Below are 11,056 nucleotides of genomic sequence, written 5' to 3' on the forward strand. Positions count from 1 at the left end.
CCTTTTTTAATCTTGAAATAAAATTCTAAATCCTTACTAATAATTAAATTCCTAGAAAACAATAGTTTTTAATGATGCTAATGTGCAAAGTCTTGGAGATTCAAGCCTAGCCTTTGCACCTCAAAAACAGCCACTGGTGAATATTAAAATACACAGCTAAAAAGGACTAATATTGCAACAAAACATTAATTGCCATTGTACCAACATCCAAAAGCACACGTACGTTTATACCCTGAGAATATTTGCAGTTCCTTTGTTTTTTACAGACGGTCTCACAGGCTCACATAAATTCAAAAAGATCTCTGCAGAGAGAACATTGTGAGCTGCAGTTGGGATGGATTTACTTCAGGATTAGCACAGACATCTTTGTGTGATCAGTTTGAACTTTCTTTGTGCATGGCAGTTGTCCAAAAAGGGAACAGAAAAATCACAGCCAGTTCAACCAGCGCTGCCAAATCCACTGTAGCAGGGACCCCTAAGAAACGGGCTGTCACCCGACAAGGGCACAGATGCAATGCAAAAGCACTGCTTTATTACTTGTCTTCCAACTATGTGTGAAGTAAGTGCTGCCTCACGTTAAGCAAGAGCAACATGTCGATAGCAACTTGAGCTCTGGACAAGCGATGTGGTCAAAACCTGTCTCTGTTATTCCTCTGTTTCCAGAGAGAAGCAGACCTGTTGGGGACAGGCTCCCTGTTGTTCCCCGCCGCCACTAGCAAGCAGTCCTGGTGGGGCAGTGACAGCTGCACCGTGACCCCGGCCTTATGAAATCCAATCAGTTTTATAGCAGCCTTCTTTTTTTGGCGGGGGGGAGGTACCATGTGATTTAGGTAGAGCTAGAGCAAGCGGAGCAGGTCCCTCCAGCAGCAGTTTCAGGAACCACGAGCAGATCGTAGCCTTGCGTATATTCATAGAAAATGTTCACTGAGCAATTTCAAATAATGAACATACAAATTAAATCGTCAGCAGTAGAGTGCTCACACATAATTCGGGAACAGGGATAATTGCTAGGTGTGTTTGAATAAAGTGTTTACTGTGAACAATTTAGATAACTTTAACAGCAAACAATTTTACTCTGCCCTTACACCTCGGGATGGTGTGCCCTTTGGATGAACAGCTACGACCACCAGTGTGTCTGTTAAAACTTGGATACTTTGACAGATCGTTCTAGAAGAAAGTTGGCTCCTGGCTCTGATTTTGCAACAATCAATTGCTACACTGACTGTCAGTCAGACACTTGGAAGCCCGGGGATATGACGGTTTATATCTCAGATTCAGACAAAAAGATATCCCTTCTTACATAAACGGGAGATACTCTCCCTGCAGATGTGCCATAGGAAAAATTGCCTGACTATATATCAGAAAGTGGCTGTTGGAGGTAAAAATGCATCAGAACACACACACTCCTCTTCAGTAAACCCCCAGAATATTAAAGACCTGAGAGAGTATTTATCATTCACAGTCTCTTCCATACAAACTTCCTTCTAATAAAACTTGAGTCTTGAGGATGCTTTCAGGCAAAACCCAAATAAATAATTTTTCTGTGGAAAATGAGTGTAGTTTTTTCAGTTATACAGGCACATAATTTCAGCATCTGGGATGGGATTTGTCTCACTGAAATGTGGCACTTCTGAACCATGGCAGCGTATTTCATCCCACTCCAGACAGTTGTCAAACACACACATGATTAATTATTTTCTGAAAGAGGCCCCTTGCATTGTCTATGGAGGGAGTTTAAAAGATTAGTTTAGAGTAGGCATCTTTTAGCCTGCAGATGCTGAGTACGCTTCCTGAAACTATAAATGGAAACATTTCATAGATCTCGCCATTGTCTGAAAATAGCCCTGTCAGCCTGGCACATCTGGGATCCCGAATACAAAGCATTTGTTCCCTTTAGTGAAAACTTTTGCCTAAAAAAGGCTGCGGAATGGGGCTCTCATTTGGAAGAGGCAGAGTGCTTGCAATTTTACAAAAAGTTACTGTATCGTCCCCGTAATAAAGTCTTTCCACGCCTGGCTAGGCTGAACTGAGAAGCAGGAGAGTGAGGCTCTGGTCTCAGCCGTCCTTCTGAACTCCTGCCTGAGCTCTGCTGAGCAGCATCTCCCCGCATTGTCAGCAGGCCTTATTTCCCCTGTAACACAGAAGAACACCCAGGCACCAAGAGGTTAGGGTATCCTGTCAAAGATCACAAAGCAGGCTGCTGGAGATAAGGACCAGGACTGAGCAATTCACAACACCCACGTGACATTTTCTACTGTGGACTATTACTGTGGAAAATAACTAAATAATTGGAGAAAGTACTTAAGCTATCAAGACTTTAATAGCAGAAGAGAGAAGCACGACAGAGGGAAAGCCTGCATCAATGAACAGCTATAGCACCATTAGCTCTGTCTCTGCTAACAAAATGCATCAATTCAACACAAATCTTTAAAAATTGATCTGGCTATTTGAAGCCGACTCCTCATCAATGTAGTTGCAGTTTTTATTTCTTGCCTCTGTCAGATTAATTTATATTAACAGACTTCAATGAACTTGTACATTATTGACATAGATAGGAGGTTAAACCAGCCCTTTCAGTCTTTACAGTAGGACATTAAACTGATTTAATTAAACCAGCCCATTCTCCTACAGTACATAAGACCTTGGTTTAAGAGAATAAACTCTACTTAATACATTCTACTTAGAGAATGTTTAAGCTGTCTGTATAACTATAGATAATGTTATCTATGTTATCTAATATTATCTGTTTAACTGAAGGTTATGTAAAATTATGGCCATTGATATCTGTATAGGGCTGTGTGTTATTACCTATGTAAAATGGATGCTAGTCATTCTATCAGAGAAAGGAAGGTTTTTCTTCTATGCGCGGGTAAACCCCACAGCACAAGACTAGAGCCCACCAGAGCCATGTCTACACTCTTCATCTGCTTATGGTCCTCCTGGAGGGCCAGAAGAGGGGGACAGCTCTCAAATCCTCCCTCATTTCTCTCTTTCTGCTGACAGATGTACTAGGTACCACCACTTACGTTACCCATGTAGCCTTGGTTCTTACCTCTCTGCCGTGCAGGGGAAATGACATTTAATCACGAATATACTGAAATATATACATCCCAAGAGACTAGGTGTAATCAGGACACAGTTCTACACCTTCACATGGCTGCAAATATTATTATTAGTTCATTGCCAAGCTTTCCTGACTAGAATTTTCTGCATTGGGCTAAGCAGGTACTGTTTACCACCAAGGCTCTCCACAAAACCAAAGACTTGGAGGGTAACGAGAGATGTACAAAGGCTTTATAAAAGACACAACTAGTACAACAAACTGTGCTTCTCCAATGCATAACATTCAGTAATGTGCTAGAAAATGCTTACACGTCAGTCTAGATTTGGATAGGAGCTTTCTGACAGGCTGCTTTGCACTGCTTTTGGAAGCCACTTGGCTTTGCTCCAGCAAGCATAGCTGACAATTATCAATCTCAAACACGTGCTAGATGCTCTGTCGCATGACCGTTCCTGTGGCTGTGCTATCCTGACTCACTCTTCCTGCCCTTGTTCCAGCTCACTCACTCTGCATATCTTGGGAAACAGGAAATACATCCATAAGAATGACTGGCCAGTCAGAGGAAACACAGTCCCAAATCAAGTCCTTCGTAATAAATTCATAATATATTTTGAAAAATCAGGTCTTATACCAGGCAGCAGGATTCATAAAAACCCTGTTCACATGGCACACATCACTGGAAAGGTCCAGATCTCTTCTCCTAGATGTAAAGCCAAGAACAACCATTACAAAGCCAGAGCCTTTTGGGACACATGTTGATGTGTACATGTATAAACCATTACTTCAAAAATGATCCAGTATTCTGTATTCTTTCAAAAAATATTCAAGTATAATGCTGACCATATAAAACCCTCAACATTTTGTAGCTGGCTCATCAGAATGCATTGAGAGATTTTCCGCCTTTGCAGTCCTTGTTTGTCACTGATAGCCAGGTTTGGGGACAGGCTGGGGTGCCCCATGACTGGATCTGGAATGCCTTTCATCGCTGGATGCTACACATCAACATCGTGGAGATGAAGGCGGGCTTGGTGGCGGGTGGCATCGCCCGTCCTGCAAGGCTGGCAATGCTGGAGAGGGCTAGACAGGACATCGGCAGAGTGATCTGTTGACACACAGGGATGCAAGCGGCCTGCTTCGGAGACACATCGTTTCTGGGAGCTGTCAAACGGCCACACGACCAAACTCGGTGGCATTTCTTCAACATTCTGCTCGTGACAAAGCAACCGCAGCAGGTGCCAAGTTGAGAATAGCGGTTTTACAAAGGCTATTGTGGCTCCTTGGCTCACCATGTAGGGCAAACACTGCTTGCCCTTCATTTAGGGGAGAATTCAGCTCTTCTAATTTTAACCACCCAAAAGCGAGGCACGTTGCCGAATCTCTGGGTTCATTCTGCGGCGAACGGCGGCGTCTCTGTGGGGTGAGGTGAGCCACCCCGCGTGGTTCAGGCGCCTAAGTTGGGCGCTGCTCGGTACTCACAGCCCGCAAACGGGAGGGCACATTCGGAGGCGACGCCTACAGCCCAAGGCGGGTACGGAGAGCGGGGCGGGCTCCCAGACCTCGGCCCCTCGCCCCCCGACACTGCCCCCCCGCACCGCGCTCCGCACCGCCCCCTGGCGGCCGCGCCTCGCCCCGCCGCCCGCAGCCCCCCGGGGCCGGCGGGAGGCGCCTGCGCGCTGCGGCCGCTCGGTGCCGGCCCCGCAGCTGGCGCCGCCCGCAGCCTCCCGCCGGCTGCTGCCTATTTTAGTCACGGCGGCGGCTCGGTGGCCGCGGCGGGACGCGGGGCTGGGAGCGGCGAGGGGCGGTAGCCCGAGTCCGTCCCGCCCGGGAAACTTTTCCGGGGCAGGTAAGGGGCGCTCTTGCCGCCGTGCGCCGGGGAGGCCGGCGGTCAGGGCGGGTGCGAGCGGCCGGCGGGGCGGCTCACCTGGGCGGCGGCGGGTCCCTCTGCCTCCGGGGCGGCCCCGGCGGCGGCAGCAGGAGGGCTGGGTACCGGGCTCCGCGCTGGACCTGCCCGGGCACCGGCGGCACCCTCAGCCCTGGTCCCTGCGGTCCCCTGCCGGGGGCGCGCTGCGGGCGGCCGCGGCCCCGACGTGGCGGCCTGGGAACGGGGGCTGCGCTGGGGTCGGCCCGGCGGGGAGGCACGGCCTTGGAGGTGGCTCCCTGGGGGGTGAAGGGGCGGGTGGCTTGTTTGTTAATTTTGCGCGAGCGGTGGGGTGGGGGTCTGCACGTTGAACCGGAGCTCGGGGCTGCGGGTGGCGGCGCCCGGCAGCTGGGGCTGACCGCGGGTCTGTGCGGTGCCAGCCAAAGGGGGACAAAAGAGCTCCAGCGCGGTTAGCCACTGCCACAGCACAGCCACCCTGCTGCTGTGCTGAGCTCAAGGGTATCGCTCGCGGTATGGGTGTTTCTGTTGGCTGTGCCGAGTGAAAGCGTTGGTAAATTTTCTCTTAGAGTGAGACTTAACAGATTTGTGTGGTTAATGATACGTTTACTGGAAATGAACTTGCCCCAAAGAGCATCTTGAAATATATCTTTTCTTATACCGCTTTCTCGTTTGTTCCTGCTTCATTGCAAAAAGGGAATTGGTGACTTAAACTGTAATTAACTTAATTATGCTAGCACTAATAGTTTGTCTCCAGCTCACAAAAGCAAAGGAGTTATTGTCTAAATTCTTTGTGCAGCTTTTGTGCTGCAAGACAATAGAGAAGTGGTTAGTTCTGCAGGTATGATTTTTTTTTTAAAAAAAACAACCTTGAGCTTGATTTTTTTTTTCCAAGGTTTTTTCTTTAAACTCACAAAATCCATCTGCATAAATGATGGGCTGTAAAGTTGCAATGACTGCAAAGTTATGCAAACATACTCAAGCAAAGCTTTAAGAAGCTCGCTTGAAGAGTGTTGAACAGTAAAGCTGTGGGATATGAATAATCTTGATAAAGTGGATGACAACGTGAGTGGCATGCTTTGGACTGTTCCATATCAGCTTGGCTGACCTGTTCTCCTACTAGAACAAACTGCTTTAAACTTTTTTTCTGCTACTTCTGTCAGTGTTGTGTAGGTATCCATAAACACCCCATTTTTCCATTTTTTTTAAAAGGCAGATTTATGCCTCAAGTGATGAAAAACTTCTTTAGTGATGAAATACTTCTGGGAATGGCTTTCAGACATTTGGCCTCTTGTATAAAGATGTACATAGAAAAATCCTAGAGTAAGTTGACCTCATGTACATTCTGAGAATTTGTATTTTCAGACCTAAACCCATGATCTATTATTACCTTAGTTCTCTGTCAAATTAATTCGTTTTTTTTAAAAAAAGGCTTTGTTGTTAACACTAAATCTATTAGAAATTAGTAGAGTTAAAGTGTCACTGAGTGGTGTTTTTTCAATATTTGTTGTTGTTTTTTTTCCCCCCTGTTTGGACAACAAATTGGCTTGAGTTTTCAATGAGCTGAGTTTTCAAACTCTTAGTTTGGTAAATCTAAACCCATGTGAAGGAAAAATTACTTTACTAGATATTAAAAATATTCTTTTAAATATTTGTCTTATGTTTCATAAAGCTTTAATTTCAGTTGACACTATTTCCCCAATTTTTCCAAAATTATTTGCCCATGTTGTATTTTTAACTTCCGATATGAATACGTGTCTTCATGTATCAAAGACTTATGCTTAAGGCTTTGAAGTCTTACACTGTAGTAACTCTTCGCACATGTAACCCTAAATAAAAGCTTTAAAGGCCTGATTACATACTTCCAAATTAATTTTTCATTCTCTGAGGTAGCAGAGGGTAGGAAGTGACAATTGCTTGTTCATCTGTTGAATGTTAGATAGTTATTATTTTGAGTATTTGTCTTTCTGGTGTTACCTGTGGACAAACATTTTGGGTTACAGCTTGTAACTCTGCCTGTTTTGTTGGCTCTCAAGCAAGCTCCCTTGTTGACATTCATGGGCAGCTCTCCTTCAGAGTCGGTGTCACAATCTTTCCTTGCATCATTTTGCAGGTAGCATCAATTTATTTTTTCCGGCTTGAAAATACTGTTTTGACAGAGAAGTTCTGCTGCTTTCTGCTGTCCGTTTTCCAGTATGTTAGTGGTGCTGCAGTGTTTGTGAGTAGTAAGTGAAGTTCAAATGTGACTATATAAAGACTTCAAGGTATTAAAGACATAGCTTATAAAAAAAAAAACAAAATTGGACATGGCTAGGTTTAGGTTCCTAGGTTGTGATTTAGGCAACTAAGTAGGTGGCTTAGACTCTCAAAAGCATTGGACATCCTGTTGTTACAATTGTGGACGCTTTATTGTCAAAGGCTGTCAATTTATTGTCAGTTGTTATTGACTTAGTCAACACTTGTTGGAGAAACACCTTCCCATTATGACTATTTACGGCTGGTGGGTTGTGACATCAATATCTGTGGCTAACGTGGGGAGTGATGTTTTGGCTGTGCTTGTGAGGAGAATGAGATCGTAGTGTGGTGTATAGTTGATTTGGCTTGTTGGGTTTCCAGTCTTCAAATGTGCAATGCTTTCAGCCAAACCTTAGAGTAAGGTAACCTCTAATATCACAGTGATACAGTACAAAATTTTGCTATTTAAAAAAAAAGGGCATCTGGAAAGCTTTGTGGATTTGTAATCAGATGCAGTTGAAGTTACTTCTCGCGGTTGTTTTGATCTTGAAATGAGTTGATGGACTTGTGGCCGGTTCTGTATCTGTATGTGAGTTTTGGTTGTCTTTCCTTGTTCTTTTTACCACCGGATGGCTTGTTAAGTGATGCTTTTATTGGCAGATGACTAGGCAGTGAAAGACTGAATATAGAGAGAAACTCAGCTGATAACTTTTTGCAAAAGATCTAGAGATCCTGCTGTTCCAGTGTAGGGTGTTTATATTGTTTGAAAACAACAGGGGCATGATGATATGATGTAATATGAGCACAAACAGTTACCCAGTTAGCAGTTACCTTGTGTTTATGAGCCTATTAAAATGACAGTCCTGCAGCCTCCTACCGGCTCACACTTTGGCTCTGTGTGTGAGCAGCTTTCTGAGGACAGTGGAGCTGCTCTCGTGGCTCTTGACGCTGAGTTAATGAGGCAGAGCTGAAGGAAAATAGGACTGTGTTTGGATGGTGCCTGTATGATACCTGGACGTCGAGTTTGTTTGGGCACTGTGGTTATTGGTAACAATTTAGTGTAGACCTTTTCTATGCCATAAACCAACAGTTTAGTTAGCCTTTGTGAATAACTAATGTGGGAATGAAGAGTGGAGAGTGAGCTCTTAAGAGAAGAAATGTGAATTATCTGTGTTTGGTAAAAAATTTGATTTGTTTTTTTATTGAAAATAATTTCTGTCCAGGGACTGTGTACGCTATGTTCATGCTGGTGCTCGATCCTGCAAGATGCCTCTGTGTTCTGTAGCATGCCTTAGCTGTGACAGGCTCTGGGCATCAGAGGGGAACTATCAGAGGGCTGAGGTTTTCTTTCTGATTTCTTCCCACTACTTTAAAATGGAGTTTAAGAGTGATTAATTTCAGAAATTGTCCCGCTTGCTTATGCCTTGTACACAAGTTGATTGTGGGGAAAATAATTAAAAGAATGGATGCAGCAACTCAAAATTACTTCATAGCCTGAGAAGCATTCTCAAGCAACAGAGATGCTGACTGTATTCCAGTCTGCAGCAAATACTGAGTGTATGAACTGCAACTCAAAATTGTCTGCCGAGCAGATGAATTGCATGACAGTGAGCACACAGGGTAGTGATGGGCACTGTCTCTGCAGAATTTACTTGAATGCAGATCTCAGTGTTGCATGTTATGGAGCCTGTTTGCTCAGTGATACGTGTGTGTATTTCATTAATGAGACTCGAGCTGAGCTCCATATCATCTGTGCTGCTGTGGCAGTGGGGGGACTGTACATGCCTCGCTGGAAGCAGGTTCTCTTGTGTTTCTGACAGTCTGTCCAGGAACAGTCTTGTTCCTCCAGCTGGGAACTGCTATAGATTGAGAAGACCTTCTGGAGTGCTTGTAACACTGACTGCAGTTCCTACAGAGACCAGCTTTTAGGATTTTAAATGTAGTGTCTTGAAATCTTGCAGTTTCTCTTTGTAGCTTGTTTTTAAATAGGATTTTTTTACTTTGCATTGGGAAGATATTTGCCCACAGATATATATATATTTCCTTTTAATTTGTGCAAAAGGAAAATATGCTAGATTTATTATTACAACAACAAAAAACCCCCTACGTATTTTAGATTAGAAATCAGCTCTCTTAACTGTCTTGTTTTCTCCAGGAGTTCCACAGGCAAACAAAGGTCTTGCAAGGTTGCTCGTACTAGGAAGTCCAAGTGATTTCCCAGAAAGGCCGTCAGCCTTGTCATAACTTAACAACCTGGGCATCTCCCTTTCTGATTTGATAGCATCTGATCAACTAGGAGGAGAATTGGTAGTTTTTATTTACTGTTCTCAGAATTGGTTTGTTTGGGGTTTTTTGCCTACTCTGGTTAATGTGTGCAAGATATATGGCTTAGGAGGTGTTTGAGTGATCCTGCAAATCCTTTAAGAAAGACAGAAGTTGAGACTGTCTTTGGTTTTGATTTTGTATGCTTTGTTGGCTTTTTTTTAATCAACCAAATAGCGTGTGTTCCTCCTTTAAGACCTTCCATTCCTTATTTAGAAGAACAGCTTTGTGTGCCGTAAAGGGAACTTACACTACATAAGCTCTTTTCTTTTTTCTTTCGATTCTTATCTAGATTAAGTTCTCTTAATATTTACTTTGCATAAGATTGTGGAGCCATTCAGTAAAAGGTAGACTGAAATGTGATCTTTTTTTTATTTGTGTAGGATTAGGAAGGATACATAGCATGTACTGAGCAATGACAGTCATAGTAGCTAGTGTTCAGTGTTGTTTATGTGCATACAGTCCAAATTTTGAAGTGTACCATTCTTCAAGCGTAGCACTTAGGTGAAAGAGATACTAAAGCATTTGTAGATTTTTTTTTTTTCCCCTGAGCGATAGGGGAAAAGATATTGTGGGAAGAGCGAAAATAACCCAGGATCCATGTGTGTGTATTGGGTTTGTGTGACAAGGTTTTAGTAGCAGAGGGGCTATAGGGGCTTCTGTGAGAAGCTGCTGGAAGCTTCCCCTGTGTCTGATAGAGCCAATGCCAGATGGCCTGAAGACGGACTGACCGCTGGCCAAGGCCAAGTCCGTTAGTGATGGTAGTAGCGCCTCTGGGATAACGTATTTAAGAAGGGGGGGGAAGCCCTGTACAACAGCAATTGCAGCTGGAGAGAGAAGTGAGAATGTGAGAGACAACTCTGCAGGCACCAAGGTTAGTGAAGGAGGGGGAGGAGGTGCTCCAGGTGCTGGAGCAGAGATTCCACTTCAGCTTATGGTGCCATGGTAAAGACCATGGTGAGGCAGGCTGTCCCCCTGCAGCCTGTGGAGGTTAATGGTGGAGCAGACATCCACCTGCAGCCTGTGGAGAACCCCATGCTGGAGTAGGCAGATGCCTTCAGGAGGCTGTGACCCTGTAGGAAGCCTAAGCCTATGCTGGAGCAGGCTCCTGGCAGGACCTGTGGCCCTGTGGAGAGAGGAGCCCCTGCTGGAACAGGTTTGTTGGTAGGACTTGTAACCCACTGGGGACCCGTACTGGAGCAGTCTGTTCCTTGAAGGACTGCACCTGGTGGAAGGGACCAATGCTGGAGGAGTTCAGAGGGCTGTCTCCCATGGGAGGGACCCCTTGCTGGAGCAGGGGAAGAGTGTGAGGGGTCCTCCCCCTGAGGAGTAAGGAGCAGCAGAGACAATGTGTGATGAACTGTGACCCCTGTTCCCTGTCCACCTGTGCTGCTCAGGTTGGGGGGGGGGGATGTGTGGGGGGGTGGGCGGCGGCGGGCAGGTACAGGCAAGGAGGAAGAGGGAGAGAAATCGGGAACAAAGTTAAGCCCAGGAAAGAAGGGAGGGTTGGGGGGAAGATGTTTTAAGATTTGGTTTTCTTTCTCATTATCCTACTCTGGTTT

Source organism: Leptosomus discolor, chromosome 2 (assembly GCF_034619465.1).
Source record: "Leptosomus discolor isolate bLepDis1 chromosome 2, bLepDis1.hap2, whole genome shotgun sequence".
Taxonomy (NCBI): Eukaryota; Metazoa; Chordata; class Aves; order Leptosomiformes; family Leptosomidae; genus Leptosomus; species Leptosomus discolor.